The following is a 23,395-nucleotide window of genomic DNA, read 5'->3' on the forward strand; positions in this document are numbered from 1 at the left end:
AAATCTTTCTTCTTATAGAAATTATAATAGATGTTGTTGACGTCATGAAGGATGAGTCATTATTGTGACATTGACCCGTAACGGGAATAGAATGAGTCATCTTAAGGATACGAGGGAAAATTCTAAGGAAACAAAATTGGTTGTAAATAAGAAACAATAGTCTCTATTAGACATTATAAATATTAATATTATTAAGTAGGTAGCATATAATATATGAAAATAAATATTTTTCTTTGTAGTTTACAGACCAGGCAAAAAGATTACAAAGTGATAATAACTAATTCGTCCCAGAGGCACCGGTAGTACAAAGGTTTTGCTAACCTCTGCATAAATATGGGACAAGTAAATTGTAAGGCATGTTAACCGCAACGACAACAATGAACAAAATGTCACTGATGCGGTTAGGGCAAGGATAAGGTTGTTTACTACCCTAATAGGCCAAAACTGTAATCTTTTATTTTAGAAAGGAGAAAAACATTTTCGACAATATACCTACTAAATTTTAATAATGGCGCCAAGAGAGATTTTCGATAAAAATAAGGCAACAAAATAATTTTAAAATTTATAATTTATTTTATTACTATCAATTGCATTACATTTGACGACGTTGGTGACCTAACGGTTTAGCACACCACTTTACGTCCAATGGTCGCGGGTTCGAATCCTCGCACGGCATAAACATTTGTATTCATGATTATGATTGTTTGTATCGGTCTGGGTATTTTCTATGTATAATATGTATATATTTACGAAATAAAATTATCTATGTATTTGTATCAGTTGTCTAGTACCCATAACACAAGCTTTAGCTACCTTAACTTGGGTCTAGATGGCGCTGTGTAAATTGTTCTGTGATTATTTTTATTATTATTATTTAAAAAAACCATCATTGTTATCTTTCAATCGCCATGCTTATTTTTTAGGCAAAAAGCTGCTACCAGCTTTAATCATAACAGATAACATAATATTACATAGTCATAACCTCGAAGAGCCTGCAATATCCGACAAAAACATTTTGTCTTCTGGCTTGGTTTCTGGGATTTTACAATAATTATCTTGTTATTACGTCACATAAAATGTAAATTGTGAACTAATTATGAATCTATTTGTATGTTATATTATTTTATCTGTGATATTTGTAACAAATTATTTTTAGAGGTAGATTGTTATTGTACATAGAAAGTCATCTGTAGGTGTACCTCTGTCTCAGCTCGACTATTTACGCCGAATAACTTGCTGTGTAGATAAGTTATGTTTCAGTTGAAAAATGAAATATTCATTCATTAAAACGGTAATCCGTTTCATAAAAAAATAATAACATTATTAATTATGCCGGATTCAATAAATGATAAACCTTTTACAATTTTTTTTAAATAAATAAAAATAATGGAAGTTTTATCAGGCCTTTATAATCTACTACTGTAGCATAATAAGTACCTTATATTCATGTTGAGGTAGAAGCTTAATAATATAGTTATTTTGATTGAAGATACCCCACAGAGAGTTTAATAGAAATCAATTTACAGGGGTAATGACCAAACAATAATCTATACCGTAACATGGCAAAAAAATCTATTATTATACTCCACGGGTCAATGTAAGGTTAGCAAGAAAAGTAGAAAAGTATCTTTGTGTACATTTATTACAAGTGGAATAAATTAAATCCACTTTATAGGCATTATATGTAACATTTTTATATTAATGATATAGATGTACTAAGGTAACACACAAGAACGGCATACCAAATTTTTTACAATAAAAAAAAATATTATTACCAAAACTGCACAGAGTAGTGCATAACAAAAAAACAGATAAATAAGATAAAGCTATCTGCCACTGTACAGATACCATAGATTAAAAATGAATGACACAATATTTAATAAACAATATACAACACCCCTCCTCAGTGGCAGATCCTAATTACTAAAACTCTATACTATATAACTTTTAAATTCTTGCTAGGATTTGTTAAGATGATTTACAGGTAAGAAAACGTAACCGTTTACCACCACTGGAAATTCTCTATAATTATGGATACTATTAATAAAAGCATCACACAATACCTATGTTATTTTCGAATGTAATTTCAACAGAAATATCTCTAATAAACATATGCAAGTTACGAAACCTAACAGCTTCTATCTAATGTAGACCTTGAAGTGAATCAAGTTATCCATATCACAATCTCAGCTTATCGTAACTAGATGGCACTATGTAAATTGTTCAAGGATATTATTATTCTTACCTTTTGGTCTAGATGTTCTGAGTTGTGAGTAGGAGTCTCACAGTACCCTCACGCTTGCCTCCCCCGGGTTAGGTTTGGCTCCATTAGGGATTTTCTCCAAGTAAAAAAAAGATCTGGGTGGTATTCCAAATTGTCTTTGTTTAGTTTCATTTTCACGACATACATTCACATGTGTACTCAAAACATAGGTCTTTTGCAAAGTTTGTATTCATATCACATATTGCTGACGGTACAGAACCCACAAATGATTTGCAATTATGCATCCTCAATAGAGTTATTACATCTATACGGGGGGTGAGATGTGCCGGCCGCGGCGGGGTGGTTCACAACAATTGAATTTTAACGACCTATTATTATATGTGACATACAGAACTATAGTTTGTATAGTAAAGAATGATTTTATTACCATGTCTTTAGTTTTCTCTTTTTCTTAGTGCGTGCATAACTTATATTTTTATTCGATTTTTAGGAATAAAAAGAGCTTTCAGTTCTTTTTCTGTTAAAAATTAATATTTGGTATGTAAAATACATAGGTAGGTACGAAATTATCACAAATAATAAAATTTGTAAAAAATTACAGTATTTGCATAAGTAAAATATCTATATATTGTATCCTCATTCTCATTTACTGGTTCATAGACTGATTTGCTATATCTTTTTAGACATAATTTATTATGTACGGTAATAAAGTGAACTTACATGTTTTCATCTTTCGTAACAATTGTTTTAACTTTGTCCTAAAATCTTCGTCAGGTGCTGTATCTCGCTTAACATATCCGTAGTTATAAAATATTTGTGCAATTTTAACATTTTTAAAATAATATATTTGTTGCAATGAAAAACAGAACAATCACAGATATTACATAAATATTCTACATTTTTTTCACAGGTTACTTGTGTAAAAGGTCATGTATTTTTTTCGTGCGACGCAGCATAGAGCAGTGAGTCAGCTAGCTAAGAATTTGGGCACAGATGTCTGTCCAGATTTGAGCCTCGTAGACCGTAATCCTATTTGTTTCGGTTTCGGAAGGAAAGTTGCAACTGCATAAAATTGTACTCAGACTAAAGGCGATTATATTCGTGCTATAAATTATTTAGAAAATGCCATCCACTACTACTATCTAGGTATGTATCTACTGTACTATGTACTATCCACTACTAAGTTTTTGAGAGATATCACAGTTATATTGCTTTTCGAAAAGTAGTGGAAAAACCTCTGAAAGTATGTATACCGGAATATTATACACTGATTCGAAGCTTATACTTACAGAGTATTTGTAGGTATATGGAACATAATGGAATGGAAAATAATACTTACAAATGAAAAAACTAGAACTTCGTACCAAAGTTATTAGAAATAAAATATGTTCAACACACTAGTATGTGATGAATCTGGTCATAACATTCATTGAGGATATACATTGAAACTACTTAATCAAATTTTATGAAATGTGGCTCACATATGTATATTTATATATGTATAATTGTATTATATATATAATTGATATTGTTATAATCTATACATCTATACAAATAAATAAAATTGGAGTGTCTGTTTGTAAAATTGAAATAACCGTTTGCATATGATGCAAATGATGTATGATGTAAATACGGAACATACACCAAAATAACATTTTTTACAATTTTTGACTGTCTGTCTGTCCGGAACAAACATCTCTGAAATGGTTGGACCGATTTTGACGGTACTTTTATTGGCAGGTAGCTGATGTAATAAGGAGTAACTTAGGCTACTTTTATTTTAGAAAAAATCTTTTATTTTAGGATAATAAAGTTAAATTCTACACGGACTAAGTCGCGTGTACAGCTAGTGTGTAATAAAGTTAGATTACACCCAATCCATATTTCAAATGAATTTTAAAAAATCTGATGCCAACGTGGGTTATGACTGTTCTATCTTTTAAATTGAATCAAATTACACATGTGAGCCACATATCATAAATTTTGCGAAGCACAGATTATTCTAGTTTAGATTTCTTTCTTAAATAACAAGCGGATGATAATTCTAATTTAAAGTATGAACGCAACGACATCGAATTTATTATTATTATTACCTACATAGTAATTATACGATAGCAATTACACTCCAACTATAGCTCCCAATTAGTGCGTTTTTTGGGCCCTTTATTAGTATAAAAAGAGGGTATGTGTGAGGGATGGAAATTATCAATTAGGACACTTTGCATTGAGCACGTGCGGCGCACGCGTCGCGTAATGAGTACGTGATCGTGTACTGTGACGTCCTCAGTATACTGGTGACACCGTCATCAAATATCAAAAGTGAATCAGAAAGTGTTGCAAATGTGGTGACGTCCTCAAAAGACTAACCCTCATACTTATATTGCCAAATGAATTTATTAGGACGCGAAATAATGTTTAAAGTGCGTTTATAAAGAGCTCATTATATAGCACTTAAAAAAGAACAAGTGTTTCTTCACTGTTATGATATTTTTTATACACTAACTAAATAGTTAGTTGTATTCAAACATTAGCACGAATTAATGCCACAGGTAGATAATTTTATTAATATTTAATAAATAAAATTTAACAACTATAGCTGATAGTTAGTACTTTTAAATCTATTCGTAACTTAAACTGTAAAAAATTGGATGGAAATGTTTTTTACTTACATGCGAAGTGTCAAATTAAACAAAGCTTTGAGAGTACAGACAAAAGACTTATCATGCAGAAAACTATTGTGTTGTAGATTCATATGAATGCAAAGCGAGCGCATTTTTCTGCGATGAATCCGGCTCTTTTGCGAACTATTGAACCGACGTCGCGTCGGTGCGTCGGCACGTGACAATCTTGCGAGTCAGTGAGTCAGTCAGTCATCGATAATGGTGCATGAATGCTGACTGTAGTGCCACGGTCACACGACTCTTGCACAGCGGGGGTCATATTTTAATGAGAGAGATTTTTAGTATGTATTTATTTCTGACAGACTACTACAGTTTATATTATAAATATTGATGAACATACATATGTAATACTAATATAAATATATATAAATATATCTCTATGGTTACGGCACCGATACACTACTTCGGCTAGTAGTCCTCCTTTATGAAGGTAGGCAGCATGTTGGTTGGGAACCCGGGCCGCAAACGTCTTGAAACTCGCGCAGTGACTCGACTCCAGCTGCATCATCCTTTGAAGTGTGCATGCTTTGATTTAATATAATAATAATATACATTCACGACTGTTATTGCAGATAGGGTAGTTAGTTAGAAGTTTGTAAACATCCGACGTCATGGTGAACGCACCTTATGAAATTTTATATCCATATTTAGCATTTTTTTATGTTTTTATGATGTGGCATTAAAAACTACATATAATCGCAAATTTCCATCTTTCTACCATCAACCTCTATTATTTAATAACTATTTTAATTTATGTGCAAAACAACGTTTGCGGGGTCAGCATATATGTATATTCAACGTGGCAGGGAGCCTGTAGCCGTCACTCGAATCAAGTGCAGAACAATATATTAAAAAATTATATATCACATTAGTTACAGTTTAACTTTATGACGTGGTTGCTGTATATGTCAAAATAATGTAGTTTCATATCGATTAAATGAGCTGAGTGTTAGTCATAAGTGTAAATTGACGGAACGTCTCTACTTCTCTATGTCTCTACTTCTGCTGATATGAACATATTTTAATACATATTATCAATACTACACCAATACTGAAATTTCGAATGATTAAATATAGTCTCTAATACATGTTTAAAACGTTACCCTACAGTGAAGAGTATTCTCATAAACTCGCAAAGTTCACACTCTCTTTACAACATTACAGATTAGTTTGTAACTTCATCCACCTATTCACTACTCATTTTTAATTAAAACCAGTTTAATTAAGTTTCGTGCTGCTATAGACTTTTGTCGACGATTTCCTTTCAAAGAGATTTCACACAGGCAGCTCTACGAATAGTCACACTAAGCTCTTTGAACTATCGCCAGCAGATTCATATTTTCCCCGCCAATGATCTTGAAAATTACTAGAATTATACGTGCGCAGTGCATCCGTGTAGGCATCGTTAAAGTTTGTGTTTATATTATTAGATACTTCTTTAATTTACATATACACTATACAGAAATGTTCTTATATGTCAGTAATTAGTGTTTGGTGTATTGTTGTCGTAGTTTATTATAGAAATACAGAAATGTTCTTTCAAATATACTTGCCTGCGAGACACTGGTGCTACCCGCTGTAAATTAATTCTTAGGATTAAGTAGAAGCGTAGCCTGCAAAACATGATCAAAGGAGTCGAGATCGTTGCCTATGGAGTTGAAAGTGTAGTAAAGGGGAGATCTCCAATATACTTACCAGTACCTCCACGGGGTAAACCAGGACTGATCGTCGGTCGAAGGTGTAGTAACATAAACAACCCGATAAGATTGCTCATACAAATATTTATGCATGTAATAAGCAGACAAAATTTTATCACCAAACTATGAATGGTATGCGCATACGAAAAATAACATTATTTTTTTAAGGTAGATTTTTTTATTAATTTAGTATGGTGTCAGGAAATGTTACCGGTAGAGTAAGCTTAATTTTGGAATTAAATTAGTGATTCGGTGACTCTAGTCTAAGGCAATAAATTTTGAGCCAGACTATATATCTCTACAAATTATCAGAGTAATTTAAATATTTCACTCTGATATATACAATCTATTCTAGCATTTCGAATTTATTTTTTATTTACAGAGCAGTATACTCTAATATGACATACAAAAATGTAGTCAAACTGAAAAACTAGTTAGTCACTGTACAAACGTCATCTCTTTCTAGATTTATCTCGACATCCAAACTGCAAAGGCAACACTATTTGCGCAGTAAAAAAAACGATACGATCAAATTCACTCTGTAACTTCGCAACAAGCCTACGGGCATTTGCTAGTTTCATTTTGCAGTATGAAATATGAAAAATATTTTCCACAATCCCAAGCTTAATACCTTACAAAATTGTAATATAAAAGTTTTAACAAGTTATATCTAATTCTTGGTGTATTTCGCGTGTTAGGTACTGTACCCATAAAATTCTGTAGCGGCTGTACAGAGTGCCATGTGCATACAAACGACTGTTTTATTCGCCATAAAACCTTTACAGCTCTATAGGATGCCGTATTAACGGACCACCACAGTGAAAACTCGAATTTTATATCAATGTTTACATCGTTTTGTGTTACATTATCTCCAATGTTGGTCTTAATAATTTAAATACTAGACATATATCGTTTTGTACGTATAATAGTACAAAGTAAATTCCTTTTTACTTTGACATTTTGTACAAAGTTATCTAAGATATGCCCACCTCTGTCTCACTCGAAATTCAGCTGCCATTTACAGGTATAAATGTGTGCTGTGTATATAACACTGAAATCATGAGGTATTGAGGCATGACACTTAACTTCACTGAAAGCAACATGAGGGAATTATTTATTTTATTTATTCATTTATTTCAGGCAACTAGGCCCATATTATAAATACCTTACAGACTAACATACATATAATATAATATTTAAAAACTAATACAATAATATTGTCTGTGTGATCACGGCACTGAAGACGGCAATCTGCCACGGTAGCGCCGATACACCACACCTTTCGGCCAGTAGTCCTCTTTCATGAAGGTGGGCAGCAAATCGGTGGGGACCAGGGCCACAAACGCTTTGAAACTCGCGTTGTGACTCGACTTCAGCTGCGTTACCCTCAATGTCAGGTTACTCTTGGTACGAATATAATCGACAATGTCCTGCTCCTTAGTGGCGTAATGTAGACGGGGCAGGTACATTGTCGTGGTCGATGTAGCAGCACGCAGCAGAAAGTTGGGCCCAGTGAGTGCAGTGCCACAATGATTCCTATTGACCTTGTTTGTGCGCCTCTTCTTTTGTACCACGACAAAGCCATCATCGTCGCGGTTGCCAGTGGCAGCACACGTAGGGTCAATGTTCAGTGCCGTTTTTGGCACACGCCGCTGTACTGAAGCAGTCGGTTTGCTAGCGACGACGGCGGCAAATTCTCGACGCTGTGGTTGCACCGAGGATTTTGTTAGCGCTGCTTCCACATGCAACGGTATCGGCGCTCGCGAGCTGCGGGCGGGGAGCACGGGGGACGCGGCGACCGGCGGTGACACCACATCTGGTGACGTCAGTGTCGTCGCTGAAACCGCTGACTCCGCCGTGAACGCATCGCGGCATGCCCCACGGCGCGTGTTGATGTTCGTAGCGTCAAGTGACCTAGTTTCTTTTTGCGAGTCGCGCAAACTGTCCACTTCCTTGCGCAACTCACTAATTATGTGCTCTGACGCATTGAAACGTAGCGTCACATCTGCCAAACTCTTTTTTAAGGACACGATATCCTTGAGTAAGCTGGTAACATCGACGTGATCAAATGTGACTGGAGGAAGTTTGTTTAAATCCTTCGCCACAAAAGTTGACACGTCGTCTGGATCGGTCTCCTTCAGCAGCGTTACAATATCCTGTACGCTTTTTTGTGTCCCGTCACGTCTACGAGACACCATCTGATTAGTCTTATTTAGGGACTCGAAGAGCAGAGCCTTCGCTCTCGCGATGTCGTCCTGGCTGAAGTTGGACACACAAATCTGGACTGCACTTACTTCGTCAATTACGTCCAGCTTCTGCTGCAGGAACGCAAGGAGTTCGTTGGCCACAAGTTTGTCACACATGGCTGGAACTTCGACTAGCACGGCTTATGCCGCGCTGAGCAATTACGATATTAAATAAAATAATTATAATACGTGCACATCGGATCGCGCTTACACTGAGACTGAATTAGGATTACATGATGTCGTAATCCACGGTGCTGTTCATGTGTATTGGCAACAGTTGCAATTTACCATCAGGTGAACAGTGAGTTTTGCCATTTCAGTTACATAAACACGTGGCCTACCATTTGGGCTAGTTTTAGATGAATGAATGAGTTCGAATATTTTTTTTTTCATGTATTTTTCACGATTTTATTCCTTCACTGAAGGTCGACCTAAAAAGGTAAATGGATATTAAATATGACTAATAGCTCCATTACTATTAATCCTCTTCCCCAAGGCACGCAGAAGTGGAATACATTTAGTCATTTATTTTAATCACTGATTGAATTATATATCGATTCATTAATTAGCCACAGTTTGCTGATTGTGAAATCTCACAGAAAGTTAGTTGGGAGAATATTACTAAGCATATCACATGCTATAAACAAACGTGCTTAAAATTATTTACTTAATAATTTTTTTATCAAATATAAGGTAAATATATTTATATACGTAGAAAATTTTACGTTAAAATAGAAAAGAAATGCACATTTCTTACTTATGAGATTATAAATAAAAGTATTTCAATATAAAATTTATTTACGTATATATATATATATATATATATATATATATATATATATATATGTAAAATATATAGCTGCAGGTTCACTTTCAATTCAATATAACTTCTACGACTTGCACTGTAACTTTCTTTAATCTTATTGAAATGGTAACTGACTCTTTATTTATGAACACTACCACATCACATTATCATGTCACACCTATGATACCACTCAGCACATGAGTGATATCATAGACATCACTATTAATGTTGTCCATCTTGTCCTGGAACGTCAAGAGACGCAGCTTGCAAACAAGCTACTTGGCGACTGAAATAAGAATGCAGAACTACTACCTAATATTTTTTATAAAGTATACTTCGGTAAGTAAGTTGCATAATAATATTACAACAACATTTGTGCATCATCAATATCACCTTATCTGTAATGTATTAGTGCATGAAAAACAAATGTAAGCGTGTTTTAGATTAGCTATGGTGCAGCTACAGGGTCCTACTATCGCAAATCTAACAAATATCAATATGGTAATTAGTGCAGATAGAGATTTGAATTCAGATAGGGCGGTACATTAGCATGCACTTGCAATAATTCAGCGCTGCGTGTAATACACCACAATCGTTTAGATGGCTGATTACTGCTACCGACTATTTTGTGTATTAAGCGATATTCTGGGTTCCTTTCATTATTAGTTACTATAGCACAAATAATGTATTTGCGATACATTATTTGTGCTAGCACAATTACTTTGTATTTTGTTGTTTTTTCGTTGTTCCAAAATGTTTTTGGTGAACAAAACATATGCTTGTACCTGTTTGTTTTATCACAGATAAGATAATATTACATACGTAGTTTTATGTTATTAGACTGACAAACAAGTTGACTGTCAATTATCTACACAATGGACATTACGTCCTTATGTATCTCTTGCTATTACTGAGGACTATACCTATGCATAGGATATCATACCTATGCATATTTTTTAATTTTACTGCCATATCTCAGCATTTATTCGAAACCCAGCTTACAAAGCAAGCAGCTTGCCAAGCCGCGAATGAAAGTGATAAGAACGAGATGCCCAAGCAGGCGACAAATCAATCTTACTAGTTTTTTTTTAAAATCAAAGTAAACCAAATTAATACATTAATTCAAGAAATGATCACAAAATATTAAACTTATTGGAACTTTGGTTATTAAATTAATATCTGACCATATAGAAAATATACCAATTAGAATTTTATGTTTAGAAAGGTAGTGTCTATAGTGTCAACATCAAATTCACGAACAACATTCGTGAATTTGATGTTGACATATTGTGAGGCCCTTAATTTTACCAATGATATACATATTTTTTACTTATTTTGTATTTCACTATATTTATTAACACTGCCCATTAAACCCCTACAAAACTTATACATTACTACTCCACAATTGAATATTAGGAAAAGAATTGAAAATTTCATTCGACTTCGATCGGATTTGGTTACAAGAGTAAATCTACAAGTCTATTTTTAGTGTAACCGTATATTGTTTCATTATTGTGAGCTAAACTGGAGATAATATAATTTTCTAATTGTGATATAGGTACAATTGAACCCGAAAACAATGTATCAGCCATTGTTGGCATATGCCGCTCACAATGTTTGTCTGTTCGTTGTTTGCGCAATGTGTTGGTGTAGCGAACGTGATGCGGGCATGTATTGTACCCGTAATCTGTCATCTGATAGCTCTGTATTGTGGTTGAACGTAAATGATTCGCATGATTGATTGTTGTTCTTTGATTTTTTAAACTGTCACATACGTGGTTTTGAATTTGGGATATTTTTTTATGTCAAATAGTAAGTTTTTATTTTCTGTACAGATGCTGTTAATAAATTATATAAATAATATTTCCGAGGAGCGCGTGACTACTTAGTTTGTTACTCCAACTTGTGAGTTCAACGCTGGCGATAACGAAATATTTGTCAATAATATTTATTTACAAATAATTATAATATTCTATACATCAGTATGTATAAAGTAAAAATAATATATAAGGGGTACGGGGCAGTGGATCACCTACATCCGTTTATAAATAAATTTTCTAACTCCAAACTTTTCCTTAATCACTTATAATTGAATGAACATGTCATAATTACCAATATCACCAATATATAAAACAATATTATTTAAGAGTATTCTATACAACACGAAGCAGATGTTCACAACCAATTGGTAAAACGATAAATAGAGATAAGAATGTACAAAACAGTAAATTTCTGACGTTAATTAAAGTAGGACACTCCGGACCTCTTCAAGCGGACGGGGCACTTCTGATACCCTCTTCCTTCAATTCCCTTTCTTCCTAACAAGTTCCTTTAAAGAATTATCTACTTTTTATTACGTTAACGCGCGTAAACGTCTTGGCAGCGACGAACGGACATCAAAGCTTATACTTAATCCAATAAGGTGCATCACTGGCCTACAGTCCGTATAAATGAGGAGGGTCTTTTCTTAATCAAAGTAGAACGAAGTATATAGCTTTTTATATTCGTCAGGTAATAATCTTAAAATGTGCCTGATGAATTGAGATCAAAGTTTCGGAATGTAATTCGATGGAATTAAGGACGATTACAAAGAGTGAATCGCTTTTAATTTTTGTGTAGTAAGCATATCGTTAGCTTCTCTCAAAGTGTCTCACTTGAAATTCTTCTCTCAATTTATTACATTTTCTTGTAATAAACATTATCAGGCTGTTTTGTTAAAATACTTTGAGTAAATTTAGAGATGTACTTGAGAAATTATTGGAGATATAAGCTAAATGTGGAACTCTCAATCATTATTACTTAGTTAATTAATTAAAAGTTAATTGTCTAGGCCGCAGATATAATGACAATCATTGTATTATGCACGTAGATATATTTATGGTTCAAGTTATATTATATGGTATGAACAATATAAAGTGAGGAAAGAATAACATGTTGTAAGTTGTTCGTGGGAACCACAAAGCGACAATTTGGCGCCTTCAAGTAGTTCCTTGTCGTCGAATTTTCTTATTTTTCTCGACTCTCTTATCCGTAATATCGGACGGCCATTGAATTATCTTGTCAGACGAAGATTAATGAGATTATGTACAGATGTCGACGTTTTTTCGTCGCCCTTATTCTTAAAGTTCAGCCCGTCGGTCGCTCGTCGGTTTCTGCTTCGATGCCATTGCATTTTGAGAGGTTCTTGTTTGACTCCTGTTTTCGTCAGAAGACATTTGTTGTTTGATATACTTTTTAAGGGAAATAAATGTCAAGAGGGTAAATTAAAAAAGTTACTTGAAGTAACACAGTTATGGTATTTTTTAAATATTTCTTAACAGAAAAACAATATTAGTTTTTTTCAAAAATAAGCTCCTCCAATCAAGGAAAGAAATAAGAAAAATAGTTTGTAATAATTATCTAAGATATTGGGTAACTTAAATATAAAAATACTGTAAGTAAAATAATATAACAACCTAATTTATTTTATCTAAAGGCTCAAAATCAAGGCTTTATGAAAACATTAGTATTATGAAACCACATAAAACGAGAATCCTCTGGTTTCTCAAGTACTTTATTTTTGGTGGACATTGGAAGACCGCAAAATACTGTAAAGGAAATTTAAGTAACTTTTGCTTTCAATGGTATTAGAGAATTTGTTTTAAGTATTCAAGATACAATTCACTTAATATTCGGCTTATTATTTTTTTAATGAAACGTAGCATTATATACCATTATGACTGACCATATGGTTATCCTAGTTGAACTATTAGAATCATTGGTTAATACAAAACTTGTTATTTTGCGTTCTAAGTAACGAAATGTTTTATACAGCTTTGATTAGATATAAACTATAACTAAAAAATAATAATAATAAATAACCCTAAACAATTGACACAAAACCATCTAGTCCCACAGTAAGTACAGTTTGTGCGTGAACTTAACGAATGAATAATTAATTAGATACATATTTTTAAACACATACATAATATACGTAAAAAATACCCAGATCGATACAAATAATTATAGTCACGATCGATACAAAGAATCGAATTTGCGACTATCGGAAGTAAAGTGGTGTGCTAATCCGCTAGACCGCCGAATCAATTAGGTATAACTACACGTAAGTACTAATTTATTTGAATTAATGTTGTGTCATTTTTTTAATCAAAGATGATAAAATTTTTCCCCCACCTGGCCTATCTATCGCAGGATATCAGCGTATGATCATAATATGAGGATGAAATTAGACAAGTTAGTCCATCATGATAAATATAAATACACCAGAATTTAAAAGACAACCGACAGTTTCTAGTTGGGACAGCGCAGCGTGGAGATCTACCTGACATGTTACATTGCCATTGGACCACCAGTTCCTATTTTGTATTATATCTAAACAAGGCAAAGTGAAAAACCATGAATAACAGCGTAATCAATAGGAGAAGCAATATAAGAGAATTTTACGACGTAGTCTGGAAGAAAAAACTAGACCGATACGATGTTAACTGCCTCATTGATTGTCTAATCGTTTAGTTTGTGATGTTTCCATGTAAACAACCAACATTAATGTTAATGTTAGTACTCTTTTTATAGCTACTGAAGGAAAAATAGCTTTACGTGAAAGAATTAACAATACACTCGCATTTGATGAATATTGCATTACAAAGTTATTCATTTTATTAATCATGGAAGGCATGCTTTCACGGAAATTGGCAATATAATATTAATATATCAATTAAATTTTATAATAATACACATGTATATTGAAACATACGTCAGAATAATTATAACGGACTGTCATGCATTCAATATAATAATGATTATTTAATAATAGGAATTTCAGATGATTATGTTTGGTTTGATTTAGATAGAACGCCGTGGCCTAGTTTACTGCCTTAAATTACTCCCAAGGGGTCGTCAATTCAAATCTGATCGACATAAAAAGGAATATATCTATTTATATTGAAGAAAACACCTATATTAAATCAGATATTCTCACAATATTGACCGTTGACAATGCATATGACTGGGTCAGTCATTTATCACAACAGTGACAATATGTCCTATTTATTTTATTAAAAAAAAAATACCAATGCAAGGGATATCATAGATAACAATAGATTGCTCAGATTGCGTAAGATATATAGAATTACTATATAACTATAGATAATATACTATAGAACTACTAGCTACTCGCCCCGGCTTCGCACGTGTTTACATATGTTATATGTATAAACCTTTCTATTGAATCTATCTATTAAAAAAATTCGTTGCGTAGTTTTAAAGATTCAAGATACATATACCTTTTTAGGATGGACAGACAGCGACAGCGACAGCGACTTTGTTTTGAACTATGTAATAATGATATATTGTCATAAAGAAAGATTTACTCGATTACCGTATAGGATGATATAGAAATAAAGCTAACATTTTAAGAGTACTGTTTTGTTCATAAGAATTTCTACAAGCTCTATGCTCTATTTATAGGTAGGTATTTACATATATTTGGTTGCACCCAAAGCCTCGCTTTGTTTAGTCGCAGCTTTTTGCTCGCGATCTAGTTGCGTTTTTGTGTAGAAACTAGACATAGAACATGAATCAATGACAGACCGAAAACTTGCATCGACATAAAACTGATAAATTATACTTGTTTAAATTTATATTACATTACAATCATTTAAGCATTGCATTTATCATGTTTTTAGATATACGATTTTTTTTAATATCACGAATTTTCAAATATTTAGAATAGTCGCGTACATTATCATATATGTATGTCAATGTTCTAACTTTACTACATTATTAATTTTCTATATATTATCTAAATAGCTTCAATGAGCTGCCATAAATCAGAATTTAAACTCATACAAAATAATAAACTAGTATTCAATTTTTACAAAAAGCTGTGATATTCTTTGCACGATGTAAATATTTGTATTCTTTATATTAATCTCGATTTTTTCTCTGTATATTATGTATGTATTTGCAAAAAATATATTTAACTATTTCCTGCTATAACACAAGCTCTGCGTAAATTTGGAACCAAATGGCACTGTATGAATTGTCCAGGTGTATTATTCCAATACAGATCTACACAAATTATAATTTTTATTATATGTTGGTAAGTGACCCCTCTGTTTATATTTCTTTCTTTGGTTCGACTATCCCACATAGTGTTTTACGGCTAAAGTTGGTCTCGCGCAGACCATTTGAATGTAGTAGAGACAATAAAAAACAATTTCAGGTGAAATACGAGTATGTATATACTGCTGGCGGACAAAGAAAATTGTTTTGTGACAAACCGCATTTGTATTATTTTCTAGAATGTACTGTAACATTCCTGTAGAGCAGAATACAAGTACTTGGCGGCCTTCATGGTTTAGCGATTTAGCATACTACCTTACATTCGATGGTCGCGGGTTAGATTCCTCGTGGTACAGGTCAGTGTGTTTTCTATGTACCTATATTACATTAGGTATATAAAAAACTATTTATATAAGTTGTCTAATACCCATAACACAAGCTCTGCTGAGCGTAGGACTAGATGGCGCTGGATTGGCGTGATATATCATTATTATATTTGTTTTTGTAATTGCAAAGGCAAACAGTTCGTTTGCCTTTGCAATGTAATGACTTAATATTTTGATCTCCTGAAGTAATAATTACCATTTTAACATAGTATTGAAGTTTGTAGCTAAAAATGGGCTTCAAATTAGCTTGAAAGGCACGCAGATGACTTTTTAGTCTACCACTTGTAAAACGTACTAGGTAGCTTTAAATAAATTATTTAATAATCGTGGTACGTAAAACCACAGGTAAAATTAATAATCGAAGAACAATCTTCGCTTAAAACTTCTATCCTTATACACTCAGCGGTTGACATGTTAGGGTATAAATTACAATTTCAACTATATTATTAATTGAAAGCAATTAGTATAGCATTAAATATACGAAAATAGAATATGACCAAGAGAATAATGAGCGTCCTTGTAATTCAATACCTTGAATGCTCAAGTACCTACTCTACTTATGTATATTATCGATGACGTAAAATTAATTCTTCTAAATACCATTACGTGTACAGTTTAGAATCGTTTAAATTAATTCTTACAATTTTTGTATGTTGTTTTTTTTAAATGATAACTGTACATGATTATTACACATAATATATAGTCAACTCAATATCGAGGTACAAAACTAACTGTATATAGACTATCATACTTGTAAAATAATTTCTTAAACTCATACGTTCTCTTTCTAATATTGAAAGATTAGTTACAATAATGATCATCTTTTTTCACTTACTTGAAGTTTATCGTTATATTTCACACAATTTATATAATATTTTTATCCAACTATAGCCCATGTGTTATTCTGATGTATGAGCAATATTACTGTAAAGTTTCATCAAAATCCGTTCAATAATTTTTGCGTGAAAGAGTAACAAACATCCATCCATACTCACAAACGTACGCCTTTATAATATTAGTAGCATTATTTTGTTGTTTCTGTCTATCTATCTATTAACTGACCATCTTAGATTACTACTTCCAGAAATATAGATAATATATGTAAATAGTTATTGAACTATAAGAAGATTACTTCTTTTAACTTTATTGTCACTAGACATTGTTTAATTCTTGAACCCACTATAACGTAGATACTTTTTGGGAAATGTATAATTTTATAACGGTATGATTGAAAATCAAACCTGATGCTTTTATCTACGTTTCTGTTTATAACATCTATGTAGTAATTGCGCTCCAATTACACGTTCGTCTTGAAGTAAATAGTATTTTATTTATCCTAGCGTGAGTGTCAATTGGAAGAAACGGCGAGTGTGTAAACACGAATATAATTACTGATTTAAAAGTAAAGCTGATATATAAATAAAAACCAATTTCTGTTTCTAAATCTACGTAAATTAATGACAAATCTTGCGGCAAGGAAACACCATTTCGCTTTATATCGATTGTTTGTTTCTTTAAAACCACTCACTGAAACGACGTCTGTCACTTTTCACAATGGACGATTTTATTTTACTTTCCTTTTTTACAGAATCCATTGAAATTATTTGACGTATATTTTTAAAGGGTATTCACACGGATGGAAATAAGGATCAGAAGATATATGTAGAAAAGGATATCGCATTACGACGTAAGGCTCGACTATCAAATTCTTAAATCTAATTAAAATGCGGATAATAAATAGGTTAATTGAATAATTATAAACAATTATATATGAATAAATTAAAAAATATTAATAACAATATTAAGCTCGTAAGTAACTAAAATATCATATATGATTTATGAATGGTTTTTGATTTTTTATATGTACTTAGTTCCACTATATACTATGTACTATATACTATGTAGTATATAGTAGTAGTATAGTAAACCGAAACATCACAAATAACTGAATCATAACTATAATTTATGATGTTTTAATCAATATATTTCTCCTACAGAACAATACTACCGAGTAACATGGGTAATATTTTATTTTATTTGTAATAATTATTAATTGCACCTGTGCAAACCCGCGGCCGTTTACTAGTAAATAATACATTAAATCTGCGAATCTGCCTACGTCCGAAAGAACTTTCATTATTCTTTCCGCATCTAACCTCAAACGCAAATGTTATGACTTGAGTAGAATAAATATATTTATAAAGCCATATTTACATTAGTACTATTTTCATGATTTAAATATGAACAAATTCTGAAAGTAAGGTATTAGAAGAAACAGCGGAATTTTTTATTAAAATCTAAAACACTGAAATTACAGGCTTACCAGCATAATAATAGTTTCATGTGAACTAAAATCTATAAATAGTCATTTTGTAAAAAACGAGTTACGTTATAACAGACGCATACGTTGTTGAACATATCTCATCTGAGTACCAACTTCTAGAAAAAAATCGATTTGTGTAATTCATGCCAGTAATAATATAAAGTTTTAAATTTCGAATGAAATTTCCTGCAGTCATTTTTTGTAATCCATTATCACGCAAACAGACTAAGGAATATTTTTCTCTTTGTTTACGATTTTATTATAATATAATAATAATAAAAATTATTTATTGACACGACTTCAAGAAAAATTACAATAATAAAACTTATAACCATCCTTACACACTTCCATATTACAATATTAATAAGATTTTAAGCATCTTTTATGTGTGAACGGGGCCTTAAGAAGACCTAAATAAATAGAAATAGGTACCCGCTTTTTGTTGCTGACTTGTTTTCACTTCTAAGTAAATTGTTTTCATTGATTCTTTTATAAACCGTTGGAAATAAACTTCCATTGATGTCACGTACAAGCGCCATTGTTTAATTTTTTTACGCTTCTTTGTTTTTATATATTGTTACTTGTTTTGTATTAAATAGTGTTGAAATAGCCATCGATATACATTTTAGATTGGTAACATTGTAGAACTGTCACATAGATTATACTGTGATTTTATTCTGTATTATGAATGCTGTTCTGTGTATCTTGCGGTTTGTATAATTATGATATCTTGTTGTGTTAATGTACTGTATTGATGTAAGTAATAAGAATAAAGGATAATTAAGAAATACATGATTATTAATAGAAGAAAGCATCCAGAAAGTCCCCTAATTAATTGCTAAATAACTAGCTGTTAGCTGCTACTATGTTTGCACAAACTATTATTATCTAATTCACCCTTTCACATATTATTTTTAAGATAATACCCATATTCATTTTTTACATTACAGTCTATCTTCATAGCAAACTTTAATTAAAACTATTAAGCTATTTAGTTTGTTCGTTAAAAAGATAACAAAAAGGCAGATACATTTTTGTATTTATAATATTAGTAGTATTGCATATATAATGTGTGAGCTGCAGTTTTACTCTAAAGAAATGGCGGCCATCATCGTCCCCAGACCCATCGCATCGCATCGCATCACTAGGCAGAACTATCACTACTTTTATACTGAGTGTTAGCTCTCGTGTTTTTACGGATTATAGAGAAAAATTTATTAGTTTATAACTTTCCTTAAAAATTGCGTTATTTAAAGTTACAGAAAGTTTTTTAATTTAGGCTAGAACCAAGATCCAGTAAAACTATAAAAATAACAAACTCCCTGGCTTTACAGATTATAAATAATCATAATAGAAAATTATTATTATATTGACTAACTATATGTATAAACTAAATTTGTTGGTGTTGGTTTATTAGTAAAAAAAATATTATATTAAACATCCGAAATCAAACTGAAGTGTGTTTATATACGAAATACCCCAATTAGGATCGAGATCATTATAAACAGCAAATAACAATTAGGTATCTATGTATTTTGTTACCTATTAAAAGACGTGCTTCTTAATTTAATCGGTCGTCTAATGAGCGAAAAATGTGCTCAATTACCCGACAATAAAAAATGTAATTGAGCTTTTTTAAAAGCATCTCATTTGCTACAATTAAAGTAAGTATGAATTATACCCACGTAATAAACAAAGGGAAATGCTGTTAAAATCACAACGGAACAAAGACTTATAGATGCAAATAAAAAAGCCGGCTTAATACGTACAAATGGCGGACATTTGGTTGGGCAAAAAACCCAGGCTGGCCCTTAATTGATTTAATTTGTCCGGAGTCAAAACTCAGCTCCAGGAGAGTTGTCGCTGTAACGTGCGACTGTGTTAAGGGGAAACGTTTTGCATTTATAGAATGGCCACCATGCAAATGTTTACCTGCGAAAAAATATTGTAATTTGAGTTTAATTACTTTTTTTCATTTACGGAAAGTGCATTCTAATTTCGAAATTTGAATAATTGAAATCCATAACATTTGTTTTATATTTTTCTCCGTGATTTGGTTGGGCATTATGCATTAATAAAATTGAATAAAATCGAGGTGAAATTATGCCAAATTAAGAGATCAGGGAGTAAAGGTATATATTAATATTAAATATCCATCTGCAAAGAGGCCTATGTCCAGTAATGGACGTCTTCCGGGCTGTAATGATGATGATGATGATGATAATCTGCGAAGAAAACACGTGTATAACCATAAAAATCATAATTTTCTTCGAACTAGCGAAGATCGTAGCCTAGTTAGTTGAATATATTCTTCTATTATATTTATCGCAGTACTCAGAGATTTCAAATGGTTACTTGCAGTTCCTTAGTGTAGATTAACAAAATGTCCTATTCAAATTAAAATTTGAATAGTGGCCTATATATATTTGTTAGTAAATAATTGTGACTTTAAAATTTCTGTCAAAAAAAGTAACACTACATACCATAGAGTTAATATAGATAACATTTTACAATAAATGGTATTTTATTGTAAGAAGGAGTTTATCAATAATTGAATACATTAGTTAAATGTTTTCTTTTATATATTTATGTACGTAATTGAATCTATCTATCATAATTAAAGTCTGTGACAAAAACAATGTTTTCCAGCAAATTGGCCTTAACAAAATCGACTGGTTTGTACCAAACAGCGTCCTTCCATTTGTTTTCATTAAAGCTCTCCACCTCGCGTCATCGTATGTGAGTCGACGTGTTTTATTGGGCACATTTAAATAGCTTTGAATGGAAACAAAGGGTTGGATAGGTTTGAAGTGTGACCGTTACTATAGACAGACTGTAAATAGTTACAGATACTGTTATATATACTAACATTCTGCTTTTGTATAGCAGGGATTTAACAAAAATGTCAAAATTTAATCATTTATACACACACACACGTAAAATGTATAATGTAAAACTATCACTGCTCTATTTCCATAGCGTATGCGATATATCTGAAAACTTTTAACCTTATAAGGTTAGAAAGATTTTATACGGATCCCTAATGTGTATGAAAATATTTTATCACCTATGTTAATCAGAGATAATGTAGGGTTTTAATGGTAAAATATTATTAAATCGGTCTAGTAGTTTCCGAGCCTTTTTAATACAAACAAACAATCATCAACTTCGTAATATTGATAGATACGAGTAAGTAGTACTGTAATTGTTACTCATTTTGTTATAATATTATTATTATGTTGAGCATTCAGTTTGCCCATCACGACGAATGCACTTGGAAATAACCATGTTGGTGTTAATAATTTAGCACCTAGCCATAATTACTAAAAATAACGCCTCCCCCCCCCCCCCCCCCCCTCGCCCCTCTTCGTGACTTTTTTTTACTTGATAATAATGGAATGGTACACTCGCCTGTGCTTACGGTTTTAGTGATCTTACGTGATATTAGTAAGGATCGTTACACTAAAATATATATAAACATTGAAACATTATCTACATAAGCCTATAGAATTAATAAAGCCGGCGTTAGCGATCCTGCAGAAAAATTATGACGTCGTTGTCGCATCATAAAACGAGATCTTCCTGTAGATAAGTGCCTATCCATTACAGACAATTTACTTTAAACAAAGTAAAAGTTACTTTAAACGAGTTTTTAACAGAATACATACTTTCACGACTGTTATCTTAGATGGGGTAGGCAGAGCATTATCAAGTCTCGACGTTGTAATGAACACAACACTTGACATGACATTTCGTCCTGTAAATTGAATCCAACAGGGAGAAAACTGCCGCCATCGGTTTATTGTCGGTATTTTCATCACCGGAAAGTTAGTTAGAATTTAAATTCTCACACAAAGCTATTCATTACTAATAGGTTAATAGGCTATGCTTGAACTCATGTCCTTTGTGATTGAAGTCGAGTTGCAATACCGTCGCAGACAACAGACAGACTTAAAATAAACTTAAAACAAACTCCCGTAATTGGCGTTGTATTGCAATGGTTGATTTTTAGTGCAGATATTATTTTATGTAATTGGATTAACAAAGAAACTGATGATGCACCCGATGGTAGATGGTAGCAGTCGGTTACAAATATACATGAACTGCATCACGGACATCACATTATTGTGACGCCCGTGGTACAACTCATGCGTTGCCATTACGAAGTAATAAGATGTCCCTCCACGTATTTGTTAGTCAATCCATAGTCATTTTAATTGAAAGGCATACCTCCTTATCCTGTAATTTCACTGCGTCACCCAACAAAACCACACTTATAAGATTAGTTCTTCTTCTATTTCCTTCTATGGCAATCTGTTACGACCATTTATACCAGCTCCATGTATTAGAGGCATGCACTGTAGACAGAAAGTATATATAAGACAAGTTGCTTGACTGAAATAGATGAATATTATGTTATCTGTGAGGAAACTAAGTTACCCACGCAGACAACTTTTTACAAAGTATATTCAATAATATAAAATTCCGTATATGCAAAAGCAATGAAATACTGTGAAGTGAAGAAAATCGATTGTGAAGAATGCACCGCCTATGTGCAGTTTTATTCACGTCCCCTAGAGAATGCTCTGTGTGATGTGAAAGATTTATGCCTATTTCAATACGCTTTTAAGATTCTTATTGTGAGAGGAATATAGTGCTATATATATTGAACTGTACAGTTATTACAGATAAATTAATAAGGGACACTCAAGTAAAATAAAGAAAAAAAAGGAAATATACAACTACATTGCTCAGTTAACAATATATAGTATCTTCTTCACCAGATTAATAATAGAATAACAAAATTTGCATAAAGGTGATTCGATTGATATTACAAATATTAGAAAAGTACATTATGTTACATTATTTAAAGGTATCCTTACGTTTTTATTATAATTTTATTAATCTAGTAATTATTAAAATTTTATTGTTGTTGAAATATTTCATTATTAAAAATGTTGTTTTAATAA

The sequence above is a fragment of the Achroia grisella genome, unplaced genomic scaffold (genome assembly GCF_030625045.1).
Source record: "Achroia grisella isolate CSIRO2021 unplaced genomic scaffold, CSIRO_AGI_Agris_v1 utg327, whole genome shotgun sequence".
Taxonomy (NCBI): Eukaryota; Metazoa; Arthropoda; class Insecta; order Lepidoptera; family Pyralidae; genus Achroia; species Achroia grisella.